This window comes from Panthera tigris, chromosome B1 (genome assembly GCF_018350195.1).
Source record: "Panthera tigris isolate Pti1 chromosome B1, P.tigris_Pti1_mat1.1, whole genome shotgun sequence".
NCBI classification, from domain to species: domain Eukaryota; kingdom Metazoa; phylum Chordata; class Mammalia; order Carnivora; family Felidae; genus Panthera; species Panthera tigris.
This window is the reverse complement of record NC_056663.1, coordinates 193312475-193338501: the sequence shown is the minus strand read 5'-3', so window position 1 is coordinate 193338501 and position 26027 is coordinate 193312475. Positions and strand designations below refer to the sequence as shown.

Genomic DNA, 26027 nt, shown 5'->3' with positions numbered 1-26027 from the left:
TGAAAAATAATGTGCTAGAATGACATAAAAGGAATAGTATGTACCAGTATGAAAACTTCCACAATATATATTAAGATAAAAGAAATGGGAGGGACAGAACAGTGTTTATAGAGCCCTTTCATCTGTGTGAATGTATCAGATGGGAAGATAGGGTTGTGAGTGTGTCTGGATTCTAATTTATTTGCATAGGAATCATGCATAATACTTTCTATTTCATTTTGTTTACTTTCTATCAATTGTGTGAAATCCATGTCTTGAAATCTACAGACTTTTACCCGATTACTTTGCTTTGGGATCATTACATACTTGTGGACTATTTTGCTTTCTCTAGAGCATCTTCTTTTTTTATTTTTTCAACTCTTGTTCCATATTTTTTATACCCTCACATCGTAATCCAGCTCTGAAACATACTACACATCCTAATGTTTCTTGAACAATCCAGAAAGTGGCGTTCAATTTGTGATTTGGTTGTTTTTTTTTTTTTTTTCATTTAAATGAAAGACCTTGTATTTGGAATTATTAAGTCCAAGGACTGGATGCTCTGACAGAGGGAAACATCAAGATGGCCTAGAGAACTCTAATCCGTGTACTCTAAGCCAACCCTTGTGCACAATACTCAATGAGCAAAATCCCCAAAGTCACATTGGCTCTGTCTATTGGGTCTGGCCCATTTTTCTGATAAGCACACCGCAGGAGACGAAGAAAATATGGTTGGCCATCAGGTGCGAGCAGGTCACTGCAGTCCTAGAAAAATACTCACCAGAATTCAGAAAAAAAAAAAAATTAAGCATCCGAAATGTCCAAAAAGAATATCACACTCGGTTTGTTCTTCCTCCACATCAGCTCAGCCTCCCAGGTTCAACTATCAGTTCACAGTTCACACCATTTACACGGGACACCGCAGACCATTTGTTTCAGAAGTTAGGGAGCTCCCCAGAGGCTGGCAGTCCTGATGGGAAGACAGAGCAGCTGGACAAGGGGCTGGCGTCCAACAGCCTTCAGAGAACCAGCAGACAGAGATTCAAGCACCAGAACCACAGAGACAGTGTCTGAGCTGGTGCCGGAAGTCATGACTGCAGCTTACACGTTAGCCCTCTCCTCAATCGTGCTGTTACGAATGGCTACAAAACATTACAGCAGTCGCCCTGCATCACCAACAGGCCTTGTGAAAGATGCTATTAGCCCACCCAGCAGACAGTTGTCCAATTAGAAACATAACATTCCCGCTCGGCTAAGATTTTGGAAATCACAGTGGGAGGGAGCACACCAGCAAGCAGCATGTCCCGGGAACCACACACAGGACACAGGCACCCTGGAGGTTCATTATGCCTTTTCCGGTGGAAGCGGAGACCTTGCCACAGGTCGTATATTGAATAATAAAAAATAACAACAGCGACAAGCACTTATGTTGTGCTGCCTGTGTGACAGGCTCTGTTCTAAGTGCTTTTGGGTGATGCTCATTTAATCTCACAATAGCTCCATAATCCCTGTCCCCATTAACGCCAAATGTCAGGCAGGAGGCTGAGGCCAAGAGAGACAGAGCCACGTGGCAAAGGCCACACCGCTAGTCAGTGCGTGAAGGTAGGTGACACTGGAACTCCAGCAGGATGGTCACCCTGACCATGAGGCTCTATTACTTCTCTATAACTTAACTACATGGCTTCATCGAGGCTTCCCTTCCTCCTCGTCTCAGAGCAAGTACCATGGGCACCGACTGAGATTTCACCTATTGCCTTGATCACTTTTGCATAACGTAGAAAGATCACAGGCTGTGGAATCAGGCCTCTGTTTGGAATTCTCTCGGCCCCTTGCTCACCATGGGACCTTGAGCTGGGTATCTGTTATCTTTGACTAAACTTTCTTCGTCTGGAAAGTGAGAAAAGGAATACTCACCATACATGGTGTCAGAACTAAGTGAGGTGTTTGCAGTGGTCCTCGGTGCATACTGGTTCCTTCCTCTGTCTTAGCTCTTCCTGCTTCAAAACCCTGTCTCTTATTCACCTCAGAATAGGACGGTAATAGAAAACCTCCTTTCTTTTTTCAATAGCACTAGGTACTCCTTGGCTTGAAATGTCAGCATCTCGGTCTCTGTCTCCATGGTCACACGGCATTCCCTCTCTCCTGCGTGGCTCTCTCTTCACGTGGTGTTCCTCTTTTTTTTTTTTTTTTTTTTTTTTTATATAAGAATACGAGTCACAACTGGATTAAGGCCCATCCCAACGAGTTCATCTAAATTTGATGACATGTGCAAAGACCCTATTTTCAAATAAGGTAACATTCATCAGGGCTAGGGGTCAAGAATTCAACATATTTTGGGGGGAACACACTTGGACCCATAAGAGGGACGTAGACATGGCAAATACAGAGTAGCACAGCATTGTGCCGGGGTAAACAGACAGAGAGCTAAGGCACATGCTTGGAACTTTTGGTAGACTTGCTTCTCTCAATCAGGAAACATGAATCAGCAACCAACGCACTTTATGGGGGCGGTAACAATGGATCAGGAGACCAGAAGTACGGGAGGAGTAAACTCGCTCCCCTCATGTCTACTATATACTGTTCCCCTCCACACCACCGTATTTAATCCCTCCAACACCCCTAAGAGGCTGGAAGTCAGGGAAGTAAACTGACACTCATAAAAGATTAAGCAACTTGTTTAACATGAGACCACTGGTAAACTTCAGCCCTAGAATGTAAACCCAGCTCCGTCTGGCTCCAGAGCCCGAGAACTTGAGAAAGCCACTGGAGAAAAAGTCCATCACAGCTATTCAGTGTTATGTATACATAAGGGATTAAGATAATTACAATATCATTGTGGGCCTGTCATTACTACTGTCACATGGAAATGGCAACCACGAGGTGTGGGTAAGCTCACCAAGGGGACCCAAGATAACTTATTTCATTGACCTGATTTCTCTAACCATCCTTCATCTTCCTCCCTTACCCTCAGATCCCATCTTATCTCTGGGTCCAGATGGGGTAATCCCTGAGGCGTTTGTGCAGTTGTATCCCATTGAGACTTCCATAAATTGGCCACAGGGTGGAGTGCTAAGATGTTTTGCAGAGTCTGAGTCTAACCACACCTGAGTTGACAATCCTGCAGTCCTTAACTAGCTCTGTGACCTTAGGCAAGTGATCTAATATCACTGAGTGTTTATTTCCCCATTTGTAAAATAAGTACAATTATGCCTAGTCATAGGGTTATTGTGAAGAATAAATTAAATGTGGCAATACATGAAAGGCACGTGGTATAGCACCTGATACCTAGTACATATTCAACTAATTATGGTTGATATCATGACTTTCTTACCTTTATAAGCCAATGGGCTCTCCCATTTTAGTTCATTGCACTAGACTCCTGTAATCTGACCCAAATGGAAGAGTGGAATGAAAGAGGACTGGAACTATAAAACACAAACACAATGAGATTTTGCCCAAGGGCAGTCATACTTCGAACCAGGTGGTGCAGGGTACAAGAAAACACAGGAGTCATTAGTTTCCTAGGGCAACCATAACAAAGTGCCACAGACTGGGAGAGTTAAAACAACAGAAATGTATTGTCTCACAGTTCTGGAGGTTGGAAGCCTAAAATCAAGGTGTTGGCAGGGCCATGTTCCCTCTGAAACCCCTAGAAGACAATCCATCCTTGATTCTTCCAGTTTCTAGTAACCTCAGGAGTTCCTCAGCCAATAAATGCATCACTCCAATGTCTGCGTCTATCTTCACATAATCTTCTCCCTGTGTCCCTGTGTCTTTACATGACTGTCTTCTTTGTAAGGACACCACTCATATTGGATTCGAGGTCCCCCCTACTCTAGTATGATCTCATCTTAACTATTCACCTCTACAATGACCCCATTTCCAAATAAGATAACATTCTGAGATCCTAGAGGTTAGAAAATTAACGTGTCTTTTGTGGGGGACACAATTCAACCCAGACAGACCACGCAAACCAAACTCCAAGAAGATGGAGTTTCTACCTTCCCCTCCAGGGTGCAGGCTGCAGTCTGGCTGATGAGACCACTGAATCCTCAGATTCAAGAGACTCCTTGTGTGCATCTCTTTCCAAGTCGACATTCAGACAAGACTGATGAAACCAGCTATGGTGGGAGTATTCACACTGATGACCAGCAAACACTGCTTAGAGAGTCTGTTGTTCAACCTTTATCAGCCCACAGCTGCCTGAGGGAGTCCCTTAGTTCCTGTGGTATTGAAAAGAGCCAGAACCCATGGGTTTCACATTAAAGTGGACCGAAGTGAGGAGAAGTCTCCTATGGGAACTGAGAAAGTCAGTTCACTTCTCCAAGGAAGTGTGTAATGGAGGTCAGGATATTTTCCATGCTACCCCATAGCCCTATGGTAAAGATTATAGGATTACCATGTTGTACTTTTCTGGTAGAGACTTGTCTTATTCACCTCGAAAAATAAATAAGCCTTAGGCATGGCACATGGTGGGTGCTCAGTATTTGTTAAATTGAAATCCTATCATCCCAGTCAGAAAAGCAGGTTTTCTGCACCTTGCTCCAATTTACCTTTGGTAAAAGAATAAGTAAGTCTAGGATACTGGCCAGCTGCTAAGCCAGAATAACTTCTTCTAGAAAGACCTTATCAGCAATTCGCCTTGACAACAATTCACACAGCAGTGGCCAGTGCTTTCTCATCTGTCTCCAGCTGGAACCTGGAACGGAATATCCATCCCCTGTGTTCTCTCCTTCATCCACCCATACGCCCATCAACCTTGTGCACAGCCCCTGTTCTAGGGCCTTACTTGGACTGTGGCATTATGACATCAGTATCACAATAGGTCTTCCGGGCTTCCATCTGCTCCACCTACTCAACCATCTTTCTACCCTATGCCTGGGCTGCTCTTTCTAAACATACATCTGACCATTTCATCTTCTAACTTAAAACCTGAAAACGATTTCTGCCACCCTCAGATGCAACCCAAACTCCCTGGTGTCGGATTCAAGGCTTTGGGGTATTATTTGGTTTGGGTATGGGTAGGATACCTTCTTCTCCTTTTGTAAACAGACCCTGACCCCACCAAACATAAGGCTGGCAAGTAGAGCCAGCCAGATGTTCTCATGTCCTGGTCACTGTGATTGGTGATCCAGGAAGGTCACATGACTCAAACAAAGCCAACTGGTGTTCCCTGGGACTTATTCTTTTTTAACAGAGGAGTTCCTTTTACTTAAAGCCATTAGGTAGCAAAGAAATAAACCTAAACTTATATATGACCATGTTCCTTATCACATGAGGAAATTCCATCTTGGCAATAAGATGCCTTTAACCTCGGGTCCAGTTTCTCTGGGGCCAAGCCCTTTCTTGCCCACACACAAGCTATGCCACATAAACCCACCCCCATTTTACTCCTCTGGTTGGGTTTCTGTGATGAAAAAGAATCCTGACTAGCAGGACAGCCCTTGGCACTCTGTCCCAGCTTGTCTCTCCAGCCTCACCCATCTCCCTACCCCGTGATATCACCAGCAGACTCCTGGTCTCAGATCATGCCATGCTATCCACATTTCCATCCTTTGGCACAATCTGATGTCTCTTTCTGGAATTCTCTTGTCCACTGGTTTAACATCTGCTTTTTTTCTCCTGGTTATTTTCTTTTCTTTGTGTGCTGTTTGTCTATCTTTCCCAGTGTAGATAAACTTCAAAAAATAAAAGTATAAATTCACTGCTCTGTCCCTGCCACCTAGCTAGGGCTGGGTACATAGTACATGCACAATACTTTGTTGAAGGAATGAATGCATTTATCCTCAAGATGGGAGATAATGTGGTCATAATAGAAGATCACAGACTTTGAGGTCATAACCTTGCTAGACTTTGAACTTGCTGAGGATAGTCCCCAAGTATTACCATTTCTAATGCCCCAGCCCTGCAGACAGTGCCTAGCACAAGGTGGGTACCTAGTAAAACTAGACCAAACTTAGCTTGTAAGCTTTTGTGGCCTGAGCCAAGACTCAGAGTCTCCTAAAGACTCGAGGGCACTCACTAAAGCTGTGTTTAGATGTGGGTGACAATTAATCTAACTTCTCTACTTTCTCACCTTTTTGGAAGGGATAATGAATTACCTTATTGTTGATAAAATAACTTACATTTATTTTTGTCTTACTAAATTCAATATGTTTTATGTCATTTAATCCTTATAAGAACCCAACATCATAGCTGCTATGTTTTTTCCCCCCTTTTTACAGATTAGGAAGCTGAATGTCACAATTGTCAGGCAATGTGCTTGGAAGTCCATGGCTATAAGTGTCAGAGCAGGACTGAAGCCCCAGGTCCACCTGACAACACTCCTGTGCCCTTGATCATTCCACCATCACCTTCACTTAGCTGAGACCCTGTGGAAGGTTCCATGCTCATGACGGACAGAAAAGTCAATGGGACACCACCCTGATCTTCAAAGAGCTGGGGACTCCTGGAAGAACAGATAATGACATGAAGGTAGGCATATAAAAGTAAAGTATAGGAAACAAAGAGTTAATCCACACTGAGGGAAGACTGAGGGGACCAGGGGAATCAGAAAAAGCCATTGAGACTGAATTCTAAAAATGAGTGTTAGCCAGAAAAGGAAGCAGAAAGGAATACAGAAGAAAGGAGAAGGATAGCATGCGCCAATGAGAAAGCAAGTGCAAAGGGCTGAAAACAACAGAACATAATACAAATAACTCAAGATACACTCAAGAACTCATAATACACTCAATATTTGAGACAGAGAGTGGGGAGAAGGAAGGACCAGATCATCAAGATACCAAAAGCATGGGCTTCTCACCAGGAAGTTAGCCTATCTTGAAAATTCATACATAGAACCAATATAACTCAGTGTCCTGGGCATGGGCTTCAGAATCAGACAGATCTGGGTTGATTCAAACTGTGTTCCATAGAAAGAAGAGCCAAAAGTAAGGGTCTACGCGACATTTCTTTATTATGATCTAAGAGAGCAGAGTGAAAGAAAAGGGAGAAAATAGGAGGGTGGGCCAATTAAAAATACTTTCTCAAGTTGGCTGCCACAGGTACAACTGGTTGTCTGACACTGAGAGACTGTCCTCCAAGAAAATATAAAATATGAGCACCGCACAGCCTATCCCAGGGAGTAAAAGAGGTGGAGGAACATCAATCCGTCTGTTTCCCTCTCGCACAAGTCGAACGTTTGCCCTATGCGGCATTAATTCCCCAGTTCTGAGCTATGTATGCCCAGGTGACTAGGGGTACCGTGGATTCAAAGCCACAGAGCGGTCCCAGGACAGGAGACAACAAGCACACTACAGAGGGTGCCCAGGGTGAGGTACTGGCAGATCCCACCTGCCGGAAGTTGGTGGAACTGGTGCTGAGCTGGTTACTATAGTAACCCCTGGACCAAAACTCAGGTGAGGCCTAGAGGATCTGAAGAAGTACACACATCTAATGAAGACTTTCTCATCACTTACTAGCTGTTGTATCTCATGTGCTCACTAAAGACCACTCTATACTTCAGTTTTCTCTGATGAAATGGGAATAATAATTGTCTGACCGGTGAGAAAATTCAAGCGCTTAGGATTGTGTTTGGTATCTAGAAAATGCTCAATAAATGGAAGCTATTCTTCCTATTACTGCCATCACCACCAACAACCACTTTATTGAATGACCTTTCTTTGAGATTTCTACCTTGAGTCACTATGGGTTTTTAACCTACTATTATACACACAGGAATATATCATGGAAAAAAAAGCAAGAGTAACCTTGATTTTTAAAAATAAAAAGCAGCACTCTATTTTAAATCTTTCTGATCTCTTTCCCTGGAACCAAATTGATCCTTCTCTCTAGAAACCTGACTAGAAAGTACTGTTTGTTGAGCTCCCAGAAGATATGGACCCTGGTTTCATCCTTGCACACGAGCTGCATGTTCTTGGACAATTCCATTTGCTCCAGCCCACTAAATGCACTGACTCTGGGCAGACCCTGGGCTTTGCCCCAGGGATCACAGACTCATCTGTTTTGGCCTTCTCAGAGCTCACAGTCTAGCAGGGAGATAGAGACCCTAAACCAGCTGAATGTGGTGTCAGGCAATAAAGTCTTTATAAGCATATAAGAATCCCAAGAGGCAAACAGAGAATCACACTGGGCCTCTGGGAAATTGGCTTTGTCATTGGTCAACAGAATGCACCAGTGTGTCCCAAAATGTATATCACAGACTTCTAGTAAATTGAGATGAGTTAGGTGGTACACAGGACATTAAATTATATTGAATAGTGTAAGGGAAAGCTACTCTTTTTGCAATCCTTCTGTTTCGTTCAGGAGAGATCCATAATCTGTGGTTTGCTAATCTTCATTTTTTAATTTTATTTTCTTAGAGAGAAAGAGGGCAGGGGAGAGAGGCAGAGAGAGAGGGAGAGAATCTTAAGCAGGATCCACACTCAGCACAGAGCTCAATCCTACAACCACAGGATCATGACCTGAGCTGAAGTCAAGAGTCGTACCCTCAACCGACTGAGCCACCCTGGCACCCCTGAAATTTTTATTTCTAAATATACATATTTAAGTTTTAAAAAGTAGGTTGATTTAAAAACACATTATGTAAAAATCATATAGATGGTATGAAATGTAGGGAAATAACTTTTTCACTACATGATTGACTATGAAGTAATTGCTTGGATGGATGACATTGAAGTATAGTAAAAATCATGAAAGAGGAATCAAAATGTATAAAGGTTGGGAAACAATAGAGTAAATGACCTACAAGTTCTCCTACTTTTTAAATACCCTATTGTCTACTACACAAATATCTTATAGAAAACATTGCTTGAAAGACTCTTCAAGGGGAGGTGACTCAACTAAGATGACTTACCTGTTTTATCAGTCTGTGGCTTGGAATAAGGATATGATGCACAGAGCTAAAGTAGCCATTTTGGATCATGAGGTGGTCTTGAAGATGGATGCCAAGGTCTTGGAGCAGAAAGATGCTTGGGACACTGACGAATACAGAACCACAAAAGTGGTCTTAGGCTAGCTACTGCTAGACTTCTTTTATATGAAACTAAAATAGACTTCTTTCTTGGGTATGCCACTGTGATTTTAGAATTTCTGTTATAGGTAGCAGGACCTAATCTTAAACGATGCAGAATTTAGTTCTGGAGAGAGAGGTACTATAAGAAACAGAATCTAAAATATGGCATTAGACAACACACCAGAAGCAAACAGTAAGCATATTGCAATTCTTTTTCTGCTGCTTCACTATTGGTGTATAGAAATGCAACGGATTTCTGTATGTTTATTTTGTATCCTGCAACTTTACTGAACTCATTTATCAAAGGATATTGCAGCCAAGAAATCTGGCACCCCATGCCATGTGGTGGCAAAGCATTTGGCCAACTTATTGCCTACTGGTAGTTGGAACACAGACCATACACTCACTGAGGCTGTAACATTTAAAATAGAAAAAAAAGGAAAATTCCAGAATATTAGTGTACTAATTCCATATTGCTGCATAACAATTACCTGCAAATTTTAGCAGTTTAAAACAGCAAATGTTTATTATCTCATATTTTTTGTGAGTTAGGAACCCAAGCCCAGTCGAACTTGGTCCCTTTTGATCAAGGATTCTTTTAGGATTGCATTCAAGGTATCATCTGGGACTTCAGTCTCATTGAAAGGCTCAGTTGAGATCCATTACATTTCCCCGCCCTCCTTGCAGCTAGGTAAAACAAGGTGACTAAGTTCTTTTCAATGAGATAGAAGTTGAAATGGTGTGGAGAGCCTCTGGGAAAACTCCTTAAGGAGAACTGACTCACCTTTTCCCCAACACCCTGTCTTCCTCCTGATGCCTGAGAAAGGAATCTGATTGCTAGAGCATCATGGAACACGAGGTGACCTGGAGTACAGAAACTAGTACTTGAATAATGAAGCACTTGACACTGAGGGAGCCTAAGTCTCTGATGACCACAGACAAGGTAACTTCTACCTTATCTAAGCCGCTGGTATTTTTGCTGTTTACTGCCACATGGTGCCGAACTGAAGCAAGTGTCCAGGTCATGGCCATTTCTATGAACAGAGAAGCTCTTAGAACAGGGCCTGGCACACAGCAAGTGCTAATACCTATGAGATGTCATTACCACTCTAATGCCACACATTGGTGGACCCATTTGGCCATCCCAACAACGCTAGAGCACATGGGCTTGATCCGATCTTCACTTTCCATGTGTGAATTCTGAGGCACATTAACCCCAGCGAGCCAGTAAATAACAGAGTAGAGATTCAACCCAGGTATTTAGGCAGCAGAATGCACGCTCTTCAGCATTGCCCCCCGCAATGCCTCCTAATCAAATTGAGCTGTCACTGTTTTCACAACCTACATGCCCATAGATCCATCCTACACTTTTTCTATGAACTATAGTGACATTAATGTGCAGTCAGGGGCTCTCTGAACTAGCTGAATGTACTATAAAGGGTTAACAAAATACGAATTGTAGGAATGTGTTTCCTGCTACGGTGGACGACACCTTTCTGCACACATTCTGTTTCCTACTCCTGGTAAAACAGGTACTCATCTTTCCTTTTGACCAGTCCAGAGCTGGCTGCATAGAGCTGACCTCTCCTTTCCCCACCCTGACCCTGACCTTTGGCTATTAGAAAACCAGAGGCAGGAAAAGACAAGGAGTGGCTGTTAAGTTGCTACTAATCTAATTAGGTGTCAGGGTGGAGGCCATGTTAGTGTTGTTTTAAGAGAAGAAGGGGGACACACAGTCCAAAGAGTAGAGGCTCCGAGAGGAACTCCTCCTTGGAAGCTGCCACCTTATTTACACCTTTGTGTCAACTGTTCTTCTTGGTGAATCCCCTTGCACACGGCTAAAAGGGCTGCATTGCGGAAGCAGCTGAAGTAAAGCAGGAATTATTGGAGATCAGAGGAAGAAGCGGAAGCTTGGGACAACTAACTCAAAGGTCCTGGGTGAGCAGCTTCCAAAGGGAGTGGAAAAGGTTAAATGGACACACCCTGCCCACTGTGTGGTATTTTTGATCCTTAACAACAGTCAGGAAAGTAAGGGGTCAGGTTAAAATTTCAGGACTGATTTGGAAGTCGGGAAACTATGTTCCTCCAGGCTGAGGCCATCAGTCTGTTGTGGAGAGGAAAACCAGAAATGGGAACCTGAAGGTGAAAGTATAGAAGGAGAGAGCAATCCTCAGCACAGCCTGACAATTCGAAAAGCAGGATGATGATGATCGTGACTATGACTCTGATTACGTGTGAGCACTGTTCTAAGCACTTCACATACACCACTAGTCACTTACCCTTCTCAACAAGGGACACCAGGCATCCCCATTTTACAAACGAAGAAATTAAAGCATGGGTAAAGTTAAATAACTTGCCCAAGGTCACATAGCAGGACGCCAATCAAAGCATTCAGTCTCTAGGGACCATGTGCTTCATTACCAGTTCCTCCGAACCAAAGTTTTCAAGTCAGCAAGATGGGAGGAGGTGAATCAATTAATGAATGACCAAATTAATGAATAAGTAAATTACTGAAAGAATCAATTTACAGACGAATGAACTGAGTAAGTGAATAAATGGATGCCACCACTTTTGTGAGGATTACATTGGATTTGTTAGGTCTCCTTAGTCTTTCGCTCGAGAATACATTTTCCAAGAAATCTTTGAATCTGAATTTCATCAAAATTTCTATGAAGGGAAGGCAGGCTGTTATTGGTGTCTCTGTAGGTACAGTAGGGGAGGGTGATCCAGTGTAGGAGAGAGAAGGGAGGCCATCAACACGGCTTTATCTTTCCCTCCAGGCCCAGCCTTGGTGTCTCCCATTTCTCAGAAGCCAAATCACCTGTCCGTTACCTCCCAAACAGATTATATTTTTCTCCTCCCAAATACCATTATAATGAGATTCATCCGAGTTTCACAAAATAACACAGGCTGGAAGTGTGCTATCAACATTCATACTTCATCATTCATTTATTTATTCATTAATTCATTTGTTCAAGATTTATTAAGTCCACCTATGTGATCTGTGTGGACCCAGTCCTGCACTGAGAGGAGAGAAGAGTCATTATCCTAGCTTTGATTCTCCCAGAACTCTGAGGCCCAGGATGGGTATGCAAGAGGTTTATTTGGAGGTGATCCCAGGACAACTGGTAGAGGAGTAAGGGAGTGAGACTGGCCGGAGAAGGAAGGTAATATAGGCCATGTTACTATGCTGGTAAATGCTAGGCTCAGCCCCACCTGAGAACTCGGGCACGTGTTACAGAACTTGCCTTCAAGTGATCCTACCAAGGGGTGGTAAAGTTGGGCTACTTATCACCTTAATCTCATCCAACTTCGGTTGAGGTGAGGTACTCTCAGGGACTGTAACCCTCTTGAACTTCTGGATTTCTCTGCCTACAGATGCAGAAAAGCTACTCAGGCAGAAAGTTGCAGGTTCCCATTGCAGTATGCTATGGGCATGCACTAGAATAGTGGGTGCCAACAGGTTATATATAGGTGGGGTCCTATGGCATCTGCTACAAATGGACATGCAGATGATTGATGAAATCAGGAGCTCAAATAGAAGCATGACCAAGGGACTATAATAGCAGACAGGAGGGAACCATAACTTCTTCTCCAATGGGTTTCCCTGATTACCCTCCATCACTCACTTTCTCTCTCTCTCTCTCTCACACACACACACACACACACACACACACTCACACACCAACTTCAAGGCTGATTAAACACCTTTCCTGGTTTCTTTCACAGCTCACAAGCATTCCTTACTAGAAAATTTAACACAACTATTCCTTTTTCCCTTTTTGCAACAACAAAGGACGTTTGAGACCCCCAAGCTTGGAAAAAATCATAGTCCCTTTTCTTCTAATATCTAACTCAACATAAAATCACTCCTATGCATTAATACATGTAGGAAAGTTCAAGACCGTTATATTTTCCCATGCTGATAACATAGTTGTGTATATGTAAAAGTATCAAATTATGTCCTAACAATTTCTTGGTATTCCTTCTTTGTTGGTTCCCAGGCACATACTTTGTCAGCTCACTGGGCAGTCTCTATGCTCTTCCCAAGACTTAAGTAAGCATCACGAGGAAGAGAGGGACCTTAGTAACCAGTTTAAAATCAATGGTATCCTCAAGATTCGGTAACATCACGCACAAAGTAGGAAATCATCAAATACTGTATGGATGGGTGGATGGGTGGATGGGGAAATGGGTGAGTTCTGTTTGGATAGAGAGAAGTACCAGGACATGCCAGAGGCTTGAAAGAAGAAAACTCTGAGCCCAACCTTGGAGGATGGCCAGTGGAAGTCCTCAGACAGAGATTCAGGGTGGCAAACAAGCATATCTTGACTTTTTCTCCAAGTATTATGAGCTACCATTTAACTTAACTGAGCTCTGCTCACAGGTTGGAATCCCTCAAGTCCCTGGGGTTAGAGCCTCTCAGGTCCTTCTAGTCAGCTTGACATGGAAAGACCTCATGGGTGGTCTCTGAAGTTGTCAGCAGCTTTGGCCACTGCCACAAATAATTTATTCCTTCTGCTTCGGCTTTTGCTACTGAGAGGGACAGGCTAATTGGGTCTTCCTGGCAATTCACGTCAGCTAGAAGCTTCCTGCTAAGATCCCTCTACCTCTTTTCCAACCTTTCTCGGTGCCAAGGCATAAAGAGGAGGAACATTTATAAAGCACATGCCTGCTGAGAATACCCTCTAGTGATTGTTTTCTCCAATCCAAGCATTCCCTGCCAGCTACTTCAAAGGCTTTTGAAGTCACTGCTAATTTAAAAGCAATAATAAGATTGACACTGAAATGCTTCCCAGCTGGTTTTTCTGGGCAATAACTCTCACCAGTTCCTTTACAACCTGCTTTCTGTTACAATTTGGGGTTTGCAAAACATGACTTTTAAAACACATTCAAACAGAGCAGAACAAGTTTCTAAAACAAAGAAATAACATGGTCCTAGCATGAATGTAAACATGTTCTTCTCCATTTAGGACATATTTCTTAATAACGAACCTCACTGAATGCACGTTTTAAAGGCAGTGAATCCTAAGCTCAAAACCAACTCTCCCATTTATTAATCGGACAAGCTATTTAACCTCTCTGAAACACCAAGTCCTTCTCCAAAAATAAGGAATGAAAGTACCTCTCTTGAAAGCTGGCCAGGAAAATAGAAGCCCTGGGAATGGAAAATGCAGGTATAGGATGCAGATCAAACCTGGGGTCAAATCTCAGCTCTGCCACTTTTCAGATGGTATCTTAGGCTTGGTTAATTCACCCAATCCCTCTGAGATTCAGCTTCTTTATCCATCAAATGGAAATGATAAGATATATCTCATGTGGTAGGGATAAGGATTAGATTTTATGACATATAAAACATGGCTGAGTAAATGTTCAATAAAATGGTAGGTTTTGTGGATGGGGAGATGAAGAAGAAAAAGTGTGCAAGATGCTGGTACATGGCATTGCACAGCACGCTTAGCCAGCATCATCTATTAAAAAAAAAAAAAAAAAGCTGTTGTCATTGGAGTGTATCAACCGTTGCTTCATAATCAATCACCCAGAGCTCAGTGATTGATTTTATTACTCTTTTTATTAGTTTTACAGTGTTTCACTATAAACACTTTATCAATGTTTGAGCCCAGGCTTAAAACAACAGTTAAGCGTGGCTCATGATTCTACACTTCACCTGCAAGTTGGCAGTTCTCCTGATCTAGGACGGCCTCAGTTGCAATGGTTTGTCTCCACTAAACATGGTTTCTCATCCCCTGGCAGGCTAGCCTCAGCTTGTTTACACAGGGGCTGGGCAAGGTCCCAAAAGAGAGTGAGTAAAAGCTTGGAATTGGCACTTCACAACTCCTGCCACGTTCATTGGCCAAAGCACATCACCAGGCCAGCCCGGATCCAAAGACTGGGGGAAAGAGGGTACCTTTTAATGGAAGGAGTTGTAAAATTACATGCCAAGGAAGGGGAAAGCATGCCCATTTTTACAATCTACCTCATTTCCCCAAAATAAATTATAGTGGACATTTTACAACAAGTTTATCATGGGAATTCATAAGCTCTATCTTCAGGCATAGGTTCAGAAACAGCCTTTCAGAAATGATCAGTTACAAGATTTCCTTTTGAAAAAAAAACTTGTCAGGCAAGTGGTTTGCATCATACGTCCTTGGGAGAATTAACCTGGCTTTACTCACATGCTGTCAGTAAAATAGTTTACCATCTGATGGCACCTTCCCATGCCTGTGGTAGGACAGATACATTGTCATTGTGCAGCTCTTACCAGAGCTAGGAGAGGATAATGGACAGGATGCAGCTCCTGAATTCCAACCTTGTCACAGGCCATCCAGTTCAGGGTGGGTAGCTTTGCCCAGGACCTAGAACTTGTTGGGGCTACAAGAAAGGCTAGAGCCAGTGCCTTCAGGGATGGGAGGGGATCAGTCATAGCAAGAGTAGAAATTCCAGCTTATTCAAGGAGGGAGAGAAAATTGCTCTTAAAGTTTTGTCTCATTTCCAAGGTTTTATAGAGAATTTATTTTTCAAGAGCACAGAATTTAAAATTAGAATTTGGTATGAATCCCAGTTCTGCTGTTTATTCACTCTGTGACCTTGGACAAATTGCTTACCACTCCTGGTTTCCATTCTTCCCAGCTCTAATATGGGGACAACAATACTTAATTTATAGTGATGCTATAAGGACCATATTAAGGAAATACCAGAAAGGGCCTGATATAAGCTGGGCTTTCAACAAATGTTTGGTCCACATTCCATCAAACCAGCAGCCTCCCAAAATTAAATATTAGTAGCAAAAATCAGAGTGAAGTGTTTGAGTAATGAATGTTGCATATCTTCTTTCTGACATAGCACGACTGTGCACCAACTAGAGATAGTGAAGAAGAAAGTGACCCAAGTTGAGACTTCAAAAAACTGGGCTCCTAAAAATACCACCTCTACCTTTCAACCCATTCATCCCCACCTGTGACTTCTTATTCTTCAGTTTTTCTCTTCTAAGTTGATCTGGGTGGTCAGCTTAGCCAGAATTACCTGTACAACCTTGAAGCCAGAGAATAATGGGAAACATGGGATTCTGAATCCCAGCCTTCTGTTTCTATATCCAGCCATTCAGGATAGAGAGAGAGGTCAAAGTCACCTATCATGCAGACCAGGTCCTAGAATTTGATCTATCACAGGCCCAGCCTCAGTCATCCATGGCTGGATGTTACGCTGGAACATAAGTTGCATTTAACACAAGTGTCAATAATTTACTGAATATGTAATATGTGCAAAAGTAGGTGTTATAACAGTACTAATAACTAGTACTTACTTGGTGTCTACCATGTATCACACACATGAAATATATAGATACATATTTAGATATAGGTATTCTAGTTCTTACAATGATCCTAAAAGAAAAGTGTTGTATAGTTAGGGTGAGGTTTGGCTAAAAGTAAGGGAGACCAGAAACTAAGAGTGCCTTAAGACAAAGTTTATTCCTCTTTCATCATAAAGTTTAAGACAGAAAGTGGCAAGCTATGTTGACTTTGCTCCAAAAATTTCTTAGGAACCCAGGCTCCTCTGGGTGTGGCCTCCATTCTCAAAGTCTCCTCATGGTCCAAAATGACTGCCTTAGCTCCAGTCATTATGCCTGCATTCCACCCAGCAATGGGGAGAAAGGGAAAAAGTAAGGGCAAAAAGTATACACCTAGCTGTTTTTTTTTTTTTTAAATCCAAGTAGAGACTAGTGACATATTACCATATACTGTATATCACTGGACAATACTTAGTCAAGAGCTGTGAGACTTGCTGGAACATATGGAAAATATAGTCTGCAGTCTGGGTGATGATTATTTCTAAGGAGGAAGGGGAGAATGGATATTGGAGAAAAACTAGCAGTCTATGCCATTGTCATTAAAACCCCTTTATACAGAGAAGGAAAGAACCTCAGAGATGGTGTCACTTGCTGAATTGGTAAATAGCTAACCCGTATTTGAGCCCAAGATTGCGCGAGTTTCTACATCCCACTCTTTATACTAAATTATATTGTCAAATTCTATTATTCTAGGGGAATCAAGACACTGGATCATGTCATTAATGAGGATATTAGTGTAGTGTAGTTCCATAAATGCCCCATCCAAGACTTTGTACCTCTTCCTTCCACTGCCATACAGCAAAGATAATGTTTAAGGATTATTGCTTTATGCTGGTGAAACCATTTACTAGCTGAACAATTTTGGAGAAAATCACAAAAATGCATTGCTCTTTTGAGTTTCCTCGTCTGTAAAATTGATATAATAATACCTATCTACTAAAGTAAAAATCCAGGGCTTTAATATATGTGAAAGCAATATACAGATGAACACTACAAATAGATATTAACACTTTTTTATACAAGGCATTGGGGATGTTATTTTATTTAAGTGTGTTCTCAGAAGTGAGGAAAATTTACTTCTGCTTGGGCCAACTTTTGTGGATGTTGCAGCATTTTTATTTATTTGGTGGTCAGGAAAGTGGAGAGGAAGGTGCTCCAGGCAGAGCCGCCCATATAGGGACATAGAGTGTTTGAGAAACAGTAGGAAATGAAAGGAGAATGAATCTCCATGGATGTTTGGTGAAGGTCAGTTAACCTTGCAATTATGTGGCCACACTGTGGATGACCTTCATTCTCAAGGCCACCTTGTGGTCATGATATTAGGTGGCTGCCCTAGCCACCCTGGTCACCATTGTTTTGTCCAGGGCATCTTTTGGAAGGAGAGAAGGCAGGAGGAAGTTGGCAGAGGTTGTGGTAACTCTGGAGCCAATTCCCAGAAGAACATCTAAGAGATGGGCCAATGAGGGATTAAAAAAAGACCCTGGAAAGAGGACATCTCACCCCATTTCCAAATCAGCAAGGGCCAGGATTATGCAGTAGATGCTCTTATATTAGCTCATACCCTGAAGATCCGAGACTTTGATGTTATTATTCTTTTATCTTAAATCTAACAGTAAAAAATCAGAAGAATGCTTGTGCTTCTTTAGCAACATGATAATAGAAGGAGCAGCCATCACATCATCCACAGCAGCCGGAACATAGAGTACCACCTGAGGCATGAAGGAGGGGAAGAAACAGGTAGGAGCAGGCAGGCTGCTCGTAGAAGCCAAAGGATAAGTTCATAAGAGTCACAGTGGGTTTTCCAGTGCTGGAGCCCCTGAACTAAGCCTTGGCCTTCTCCCTTAGCTTAAAGCTAAGATTCATAGTTCATTCAAATACATGTCTACACTTCTTTCCCAATGCAGAGAGAAGGCTTTGGGCTGTGTAGGGCTTGAGGCTTATGCAACTCAGGAAACCTCTGTGAGAAATAGAATACAGATTTAGGATTATCGACTTAATTTTGCAATAGACCTGTGCAAAGAGAGTGAAGGGGAAAATAAGGTAAAGAGAAAACCAGTTGGTAAGGAAACATTATCATGGGATTGGATTTTAGACTTGGCTCTAGAATCGCTAACCATCCATGGGACAATAGATGGGTCACTTGCTTCTCAGAGACTCAGCTTTCCTTCTGGAAAATGAAGGTGTCCCCCAACCCCACCACTCCATCAGGTAGGGTCATGGCAGGAAACAAAGGATTCCTTCACAATGGGTCATAGCAGAAGGATTCAGTTGGGGAGAGCTGGGTGAGGATAAAGCATAAAAGGTGCTGGTAGAGCAGCCAGGTTTTGCATAGCAGACAGTTGCCACCAACACTAGTTCCAGAAAGACAGGCAACTGAGCCCCAGAAAAGGTCAGTAACTGCGTGGAGACAACCTCTCAACGGTGTCCTCAGAGATGTAGCCCACACTGAGTAACCTCAAGGAAAGAGACTGGGAGAATAAATACCCCATCATCATTCACCTACCACCTACCACCTGCCAGGCCTCCTTGTTGGAGAAACCCACTCAGAACTCAGAAGGTAAGGGAAGCCATCAACGTGGTCCAAACAGGTCAGTCTTCTGAGGCACAGGGGAGAAAGAAAGATGGACATGGTCTGGAGTAGCAAAGACACCTGCGAGAGTTCCTGGTCTCCTCATATCTGACATTCTGGTGGGCTGTCTGTACAGAAGGTCTCCACCCATTTCCTGGCTTAAAACAGAGTTTAAAAGCTTTATCTCCTGATTTTCACTCTCCACCATAAAAATGGCTCTGCCCAAAGATAATAAAGGCAGCTATAACATGGTGTCCCATACCCCCTGAAAATGGAATGCTCGAGCTAGACTTTAAATTCTGGCTTTGGGCCCATCATGCCATTTCTTAGAGCCTCAGTCTCCTCATCTGCTTCACAAGATCATTGCAATAACCAAGTCAGATCATAAGGTTTGAGCTTTCTAACCTATAAATCAGCATGCTTGGTCTTTTCATCAGGTCCTATTCCTGCTACGGTTTTATCCTCTGATTATATCAAAGGGCCCACCTTCCCTGAGATTGGCATTTACCTTTTGCCTTTGGGCCCCTGCATGCACCATTCCCTCTGCCTGGCTTGCACTCTTAATCTCTCGAGATCAAACTCAAACACTGTAAGCCAGTTCCAACGTCCCTGCTCTGCCCCCAGACATGACCAGTGTTGCACTGCCCCAGAACTCCCTACATCCTCTATTATAGAGTTTCAGAGGGTGACCACTTACCCGTGTCCCTCTCTCTGCTCTAGATTCTGAGCCCATGTCACATACCTCCTGGGCTGAACCCATGTCTTGGCATATGATGAAGGGATTCTAGGGGTTTGATGAAAGATAAAACAGGAAGCAAAGGAAGGAAGAAAAGAGAGGAAGGAGAGACAGGTTGGGTCACCTTATGCTGCTGTGGATCTGGGTTTCTAAGGCTACAGAGTTGGTTCACACTAACCGCCGATACAAAGATTCTCCCTTCTTAGATTTTGTCTCCAAAAGTTTGTGAAAACACAATCTTCCTGGTTTTTTTGGGCTGAACCCATATACTTCTCCACTGAGGTGAGGTTGTATTGTGGGCTTGCAGGTGGTGATGTAAGTCAAGAACATTTATTAGCCTCAGATCAGTTCTGGAAAGCATCTGCCATCTTTCAAGCCACCAGGCAAAAGATTGTTTCAGAGCAAAACCACCTTCTCAACAGCAACCAAGCTTTTAGGATTGGCTTCCCTAACATCACAGGTGGAGGGGCTGGGGAGGAATACAAGACAGGAGCACTCTTGGAGTCAAAGTTGGGGAGTACATTGTTACCTATAAAGTATGAGTTCACTTCATTTGCATTTGCATGACATCTTCTACCTGCCTGTGTGTCTTTGAAGCTATAATCGCCTGTTGCTGTGGCTTTTCACGAGACGTTTGATGAGGATTTTGTGAACTGAGAGAAGTCAGTGCTGAAACATGTGAAGGATGAGTACCTATCACCTCTCTATCACCGAGATAGGTACTGTTGGCATTGTCATTCTGGGGAGGCAGTTGAAGGGTCTAGGCCCCATAGTTATCAGCTATAAGTGGCTCCCAAACAAAGACAGGTCCATGACCTTACTTCCAGAGCCTGTGAAAGTGACCTCACTTGGAAAAAGTGTCTTTGCAAATGTGATTTAAGTCGAGGATCTTGAGATGAGGGGGTCTCTGGAACTATTTGGGTGGGCCTGAAATCAAGTGACAAGTGTCCATATAAGAGACACAGAGAAGAGACACAGGGGAGAAAGCAATGTGACGATTGATCAGAGAAGTGGCCACAAGCCAAGGAATGCCAACAGCAGCCAGAGGCAGGGAGAGGCAAGGGAGGACTCCTCCTCTAGAGCCTCCCGAGAGAGTGTAGACCTACTGGCTCCTTGACTTCAGACTTCTGGCCTCAAGAACTGTGAGAGAATACAATTCTGTTGTTTGAAGTCACCAAGCTTACAGTCATTTGTTATAGCAGATTCAGGAAACTAATACAGTGTTGAAGCCAGGACTCAGACACAAGTCTGCCTGGCCCTGCTCAATAACTTGGGATTTACATTTCAGAGACCTCATTTCCTAAACTATAGAAGGGAGCTACAGCAAAGATTAAGCAAGGTAATGTGTTCATGTTAAGTACCTGATACACTGCTTAGGAGGGAGACCTCTGCCATACCTTAGTGGAAATTTATGGAGCCAGCGGGGCACAGAAGGAGACGAAACTCAGGAAGCCTCAAAGCTTGGGTTCAGAAGACCTGAGAATATTTTCTGCCATTTCTTGGCTGTGGGACTTTGGTCAATTTCCTTAACATCTCTGAGCCTGAGTTTCCTCATTAGTAAAATGGAGAAAATATCTACCTTCCAGGACTGTTCTAGATAGCAAATAAGAGCAACTTGAAACATGGCATAATAAAGATTAGCACAGTGCATGTTCCTTTCTTCCTTCTTGGTTGCTCAGAATTAGTAACATAAGCCAGTTTCTCTGCTTAGGACATGTTAGATATGTATAAGGGAAGGTATGCCTACATTGTTTTCAAATATTCGGTGAAAAGTCTAGCTCTTACAACCTCGGATTGAGTCCACACTAAGCTAATCGCTGGAAATACAGAGTTGAATACGGATGAGCAGAACTCATTTCACCAACTTAAAATTCTCTCAGAATTCATGATTTGAGCACTCTGAACTGAACTTGAACTCTTTGGCATTCGAATTGCCTTATACAGTTTTGATTGCAAGAAAAGAGAATTTTAAAAAGTCATTAAACAAGGTGAAAAGCCTTATTGGACACGAATTGGCTCTTAAAGAATATTACAATGATATAAAGCTCAAATGGGTCAGAAATTTATGAAAGTCATTTCCCTTAAATAAAACATGATTTTAAATATTCAAGGGAGAACACTTTGCAAAATGTACTTGGTGTTTAAAACATCTGAAGAACTGCAAGAGTTTTTGCTCATTCCAAAGACATTGTTCTGGATGTCAGGACAGCTGCATCAGAAGTAGGGCTCTACTGGGCCACAGCCTATGCACCGAGCAACCTGCACAGTCCAGCTGGTCTCAGGAGAACCACACTAGGCACTCCTTGTCTGCCTAACCCAGAAGGTCACTTAAAACCTGGGCAATGGATACACAGATTGGAGCCCCCGTTAGTACTGGATATAATACAATGGAACTGCCTGCTTGTCAAATAGAATGTGCATTTCTTAAGAATAATTAATAGGCTCTTTTCACTGTTACATTTTCCAACACTTAACAAAATAAGGTAGTCAATAAATGAGGGATAGATGGCTGAGTGGATGAGTAATTAAAAGAAAGAGGGGATGAAAAACAGTTATAGATAGATAGATAGATAGATAGATACATCCATCCATCCATACATACATACATACATACATACTTGGATGTATGTATGTATGTATGTATGGATGGATGGATAGATAGATGATAGATGATACATACATACATACATACACACTTTGACGTATGAATGGATGTATGGGTGGATGGATAGATAGATAGATAGATAGATAGATAGATAGATAGATAGAATAGATGGAGTAGATGTACAGAAGGATACATGGATAAAAAGATGGAAGAATGGATGATGAATGGATGAAAGGAAGAAGGAAAAGATGGGTGAATGGGTGGACAAATGGATAGATGAAGATAGTGCCTACCCAGGAATTGAGGCTTGAATGAACTAACAATACCACACTTGAAGATTCTAGTTCCAAATTTTTATTTCACTTCCAAAAGATCACATTTATCATTTAAAATGGTGGTCTGTAATGCTTTAATCCCCAAATAATACATGACATCTTCTAGTTGTTCTTTCCAGTTAACAAAGAACTTGTAAGTGGCAATGAGGAAAGGCAATTTGGTGGTCACAGAATCTATGCTCCAATCTAGAACCCGGCACCCACAAACCAGGTGGCCTTAGCTAGGTCACTTTACGTCTCTGAATTCTGTGTCATTTCTAAAATAAGGATGGATCCAATACTATTAGTTGAGTATCAAACGTCCCCCTTTTACTTGCTAACAGTATTTTCATTTGATTCAGAAGCAATTTTCCCAATCCCAGAGGGTAAATCCTGACTGGTTTATGTCACAGAATCTCATTCACATTTGCCAATTACCCAATCCTGGCCAATGAGAAATAAGAGGAAGTCTAGAATTTCTGGGGATTTAAAAACAAACAAAAAACAAAAATCAGCTGACTGAGGAAAATAACCTGGACCATCATCCCTCCCCTCCCTGTTTTGGGTTGTGTTGTATGAAGCCTTGAAGCTTGGAGCTCAAGCAGCAGCTATTTTATAACCATGAAAAAAAAAAAAAGACAAGGAATTTCAACAATTCTGACCCATACTTTTTTTTTTTTTTTTGAGAGAGAGAGAGAGAGAGAGAATTCACATGCAGGAGCAGGGAAGAGGGGCAGAAGGAGAGAGAGAATCTTAAGCAGGCTTCATACTCAGAATGAAACCCAACATGGGACTTGATCCCACAACCCTGGGATCATGACCTAAGCCAAAATCAAGCGTCAGAGGCTCAACCGACTGAGCTACTCAGGCGCCCATACTCTTGACATTGTTGGAGCTGATAATTCAAATTCAGAATCTAGGTATGTTCACCTTCTTGCTGTCCTAGACCTATAAAAAATAGGTATCACATATCATACTTTCCATATGTCAGCTAGTACTGTACATAACAATTAACTTATTTACCCCTCACAACTACATCTATTATTACACCTGTTTCACAGATGAAAATAACAAGACACAAAGAGGTTAAGAAACGGGCCTATGATGATGGCTAATAAATGACAGAAGTTGGATTTGAATGAAGACAATGGTCATCATGTAAACATCCCATCATACTGCTTTCTCTTGTTTGCTGTGTTTAAGTTTGGATGCAGCCAAAGCCATACCAAGTAATACAAAGCCTATCTTTCTATCTTGCATGATTGTTGTGTGCAAGTGTACAAAGTAATCTTGAAAACAACTTTAAAACATATCTAATATTTTTCTCAAATGTATAAATTAGGAAAATGTCGAATACAAAGGTTGAATCATCTGCCGAAGGCCACACAGCAGGTAAATGGCAGAGCTGGGATAGAAGAGTCCTGGTTCCCCTGGCCCTGAAGCTGATTCACTTTCTATTTCTGTGCCCTGCCTTCCTATGAGATGCTCATTTCTTTGCACAGTGATAAGCAGGCCCAAAGGAGTCGTCAGCGATGCTAATGAAACCTGAGTCCTAGGTTGAAAATAGTGCAGCAGGCCAGTGAGGAGATTTGGGAGCAAATCCCAAAGGGGTGTTTAATACTCTCAAATGCTCCTACAGTCTACACTCCTCTGATCCAACTCCTCAAAGGTCACTTCTTGCCCCTAGCTCTATAATTTAGAAAGACATGTTCATCCTTGGGGACTTAGCACTTACAATTTCAGAAACCCTGGTTCTTCCTCAGCATGGGTCATTTCAGTCTTAATGCTGAGAAACACTACCAGCACCCATGTCATCTATAAACCAAATCGGTTTCCACAGTGCCTTGCGATCAGCCTGTTGTGTTTGGAATGGACTGTGATGGAGTTAGAGAGGGAGTAAGTCAAAGGAGGATGCAAGGCATGATGAGTGGCCAAGAATCAGAGACCTTGTGACCTAAAAAGATGTAAAGATCATTTGGTCTAACACCTTCAATTTACAGGCGGTGAACATGAGACTCGGAGGCATTCATTCATAGTTGCAACTATCATCCACACACCATCCACTGTGGTGTTTGAATTCATTTAATCCCTACAAAAATCTGAACAATAGGTGATATCTCAAAGATAAAACTAATGCTCAGAAAGAACAGGTGAATTAGTCAAGGTTGCAGAGCTAATAAGTGGCAAAAGCATACGATGCAGGCAACATTTCTATCCTCAGACAACTGCTTTTTGTAGTTACTGAGCTTGTTGAAGCCCCTGAGGAGGGGCTGACATTCACAAAAGAAATCAAGGAGTGATGAAGGGGAGAGTCTAAAAGGACACTGAGAATGGAGGAGGGACTCAGGGCTAGGCTTGCTGGGATGTGCGGTCCCCAAGAAATGCATGCACAAAGATGTGTGCTGGTGTGCATGACTGGAGAGGAGGAAAGGCACCAAATCTTTAGCTTTAGCGGATTCTCACAGCCGCCTATTAAAGTCTGTTAAGCACACTGGTTTGGTGGGATTTGGTGGGAGCAGCAATTAGGGAATCTCTCCAAGTCACAGGACAAAGTAGTGATAAATGAAATTACCACTCTGTGTGTGTGTGTGTGCATGTGTGTGTGTACCCTTGCTTTTCCAGTACACAGTCTGTGTTTTTTTCTAGTCTTAGAAAAAACTTAGTCTTTCTAGTATTTTCAGAACTTCAAAAAGTTCTGAAAAATTATCTGGGAAAAGAAGGGAAAAAGAAATTACAAACAGAAATATGGCTGCTGTGAATTTCAGAAGGCACTGCTGTGCATTAGTCGTGTATGGCAAGTAGGCTGAAGGAAACACTATTCGGCTCTTGGTACGCGCTTTTGGTGCCTTTTGGTGCTGATATTACAAAATAGTCAATCCACCTGTGAGCTTTGTTCCCACTGAAATTAAGTTGGCAGTTAAGTTGGCATCCCAGCCAACTTTTTCTTCTTGCTAAGACAAGTTTAGCACGGAGGAAGACATGAGTGTGACAGAGTTTGAGATTTAATTATAACCTTTTAGGTACTGTTCTTCCACTCCCTTGTGGTGATATTGGTAAGCCATGCCATGCTCTGAGGTTGTTTTTCATCTCTAAAGTGGAGAGAGATGATAACCATATCTGCTGCCTTTCTTTCCTCTTCCCTTCATCCATGCTGGCTTTCCAGCATGCTCAGGCATGCCTTCCGACTTCAGCCACACAACTTGGGCAGGCACTACTCCTTCGGTCTGGAATACTCTCCCCAACACTGCCCTTATCATACGGTTTCCTAGATATGTCTCTTGACCCTTGTAGACCCACACAAGTTGTCCTTTTACGTTTATCACAGGAGCTTCTTTTTTTTTTTTTTTTATATATAGGAAAGGATAAGCTTTATTCGAAAGAATTATTTGCAAGAGGGGAAAGGCCTCTAGCAATAGGGTAACCCCTCTGGTTCAGAGTTCTGCAAGTGTTCTAAGACTAGCCA

General features: G+C 42.5%; 1 long non-coding RNA gene across 2 annotated transcripts; it reads left to right on the top strand.

Moving 5' to 3' along the window:
- The first annotated feature begins 4873 nt into the window (after positions 1-4873).
- Positions 4874-18071, top strand: LOC122237776. 2 transcript variants are annotated; one of them, XR_006216417.1, is made up of 3 exons: positions 4874-4978; positions 6204-6453; positions 17954-18071. It is a non-coding gene; the product is annotated as an uncharacterized LOC122237776 (long non-coding RNA). The 2 variants fall into 2 exon arrangements; XR_006216418.1 differs by lacking the exon at positions 4874-4978 and adding an exon at positions 5792-5907.
- Positions 18072-26027: the final 7956 nt, after the last annotated feature.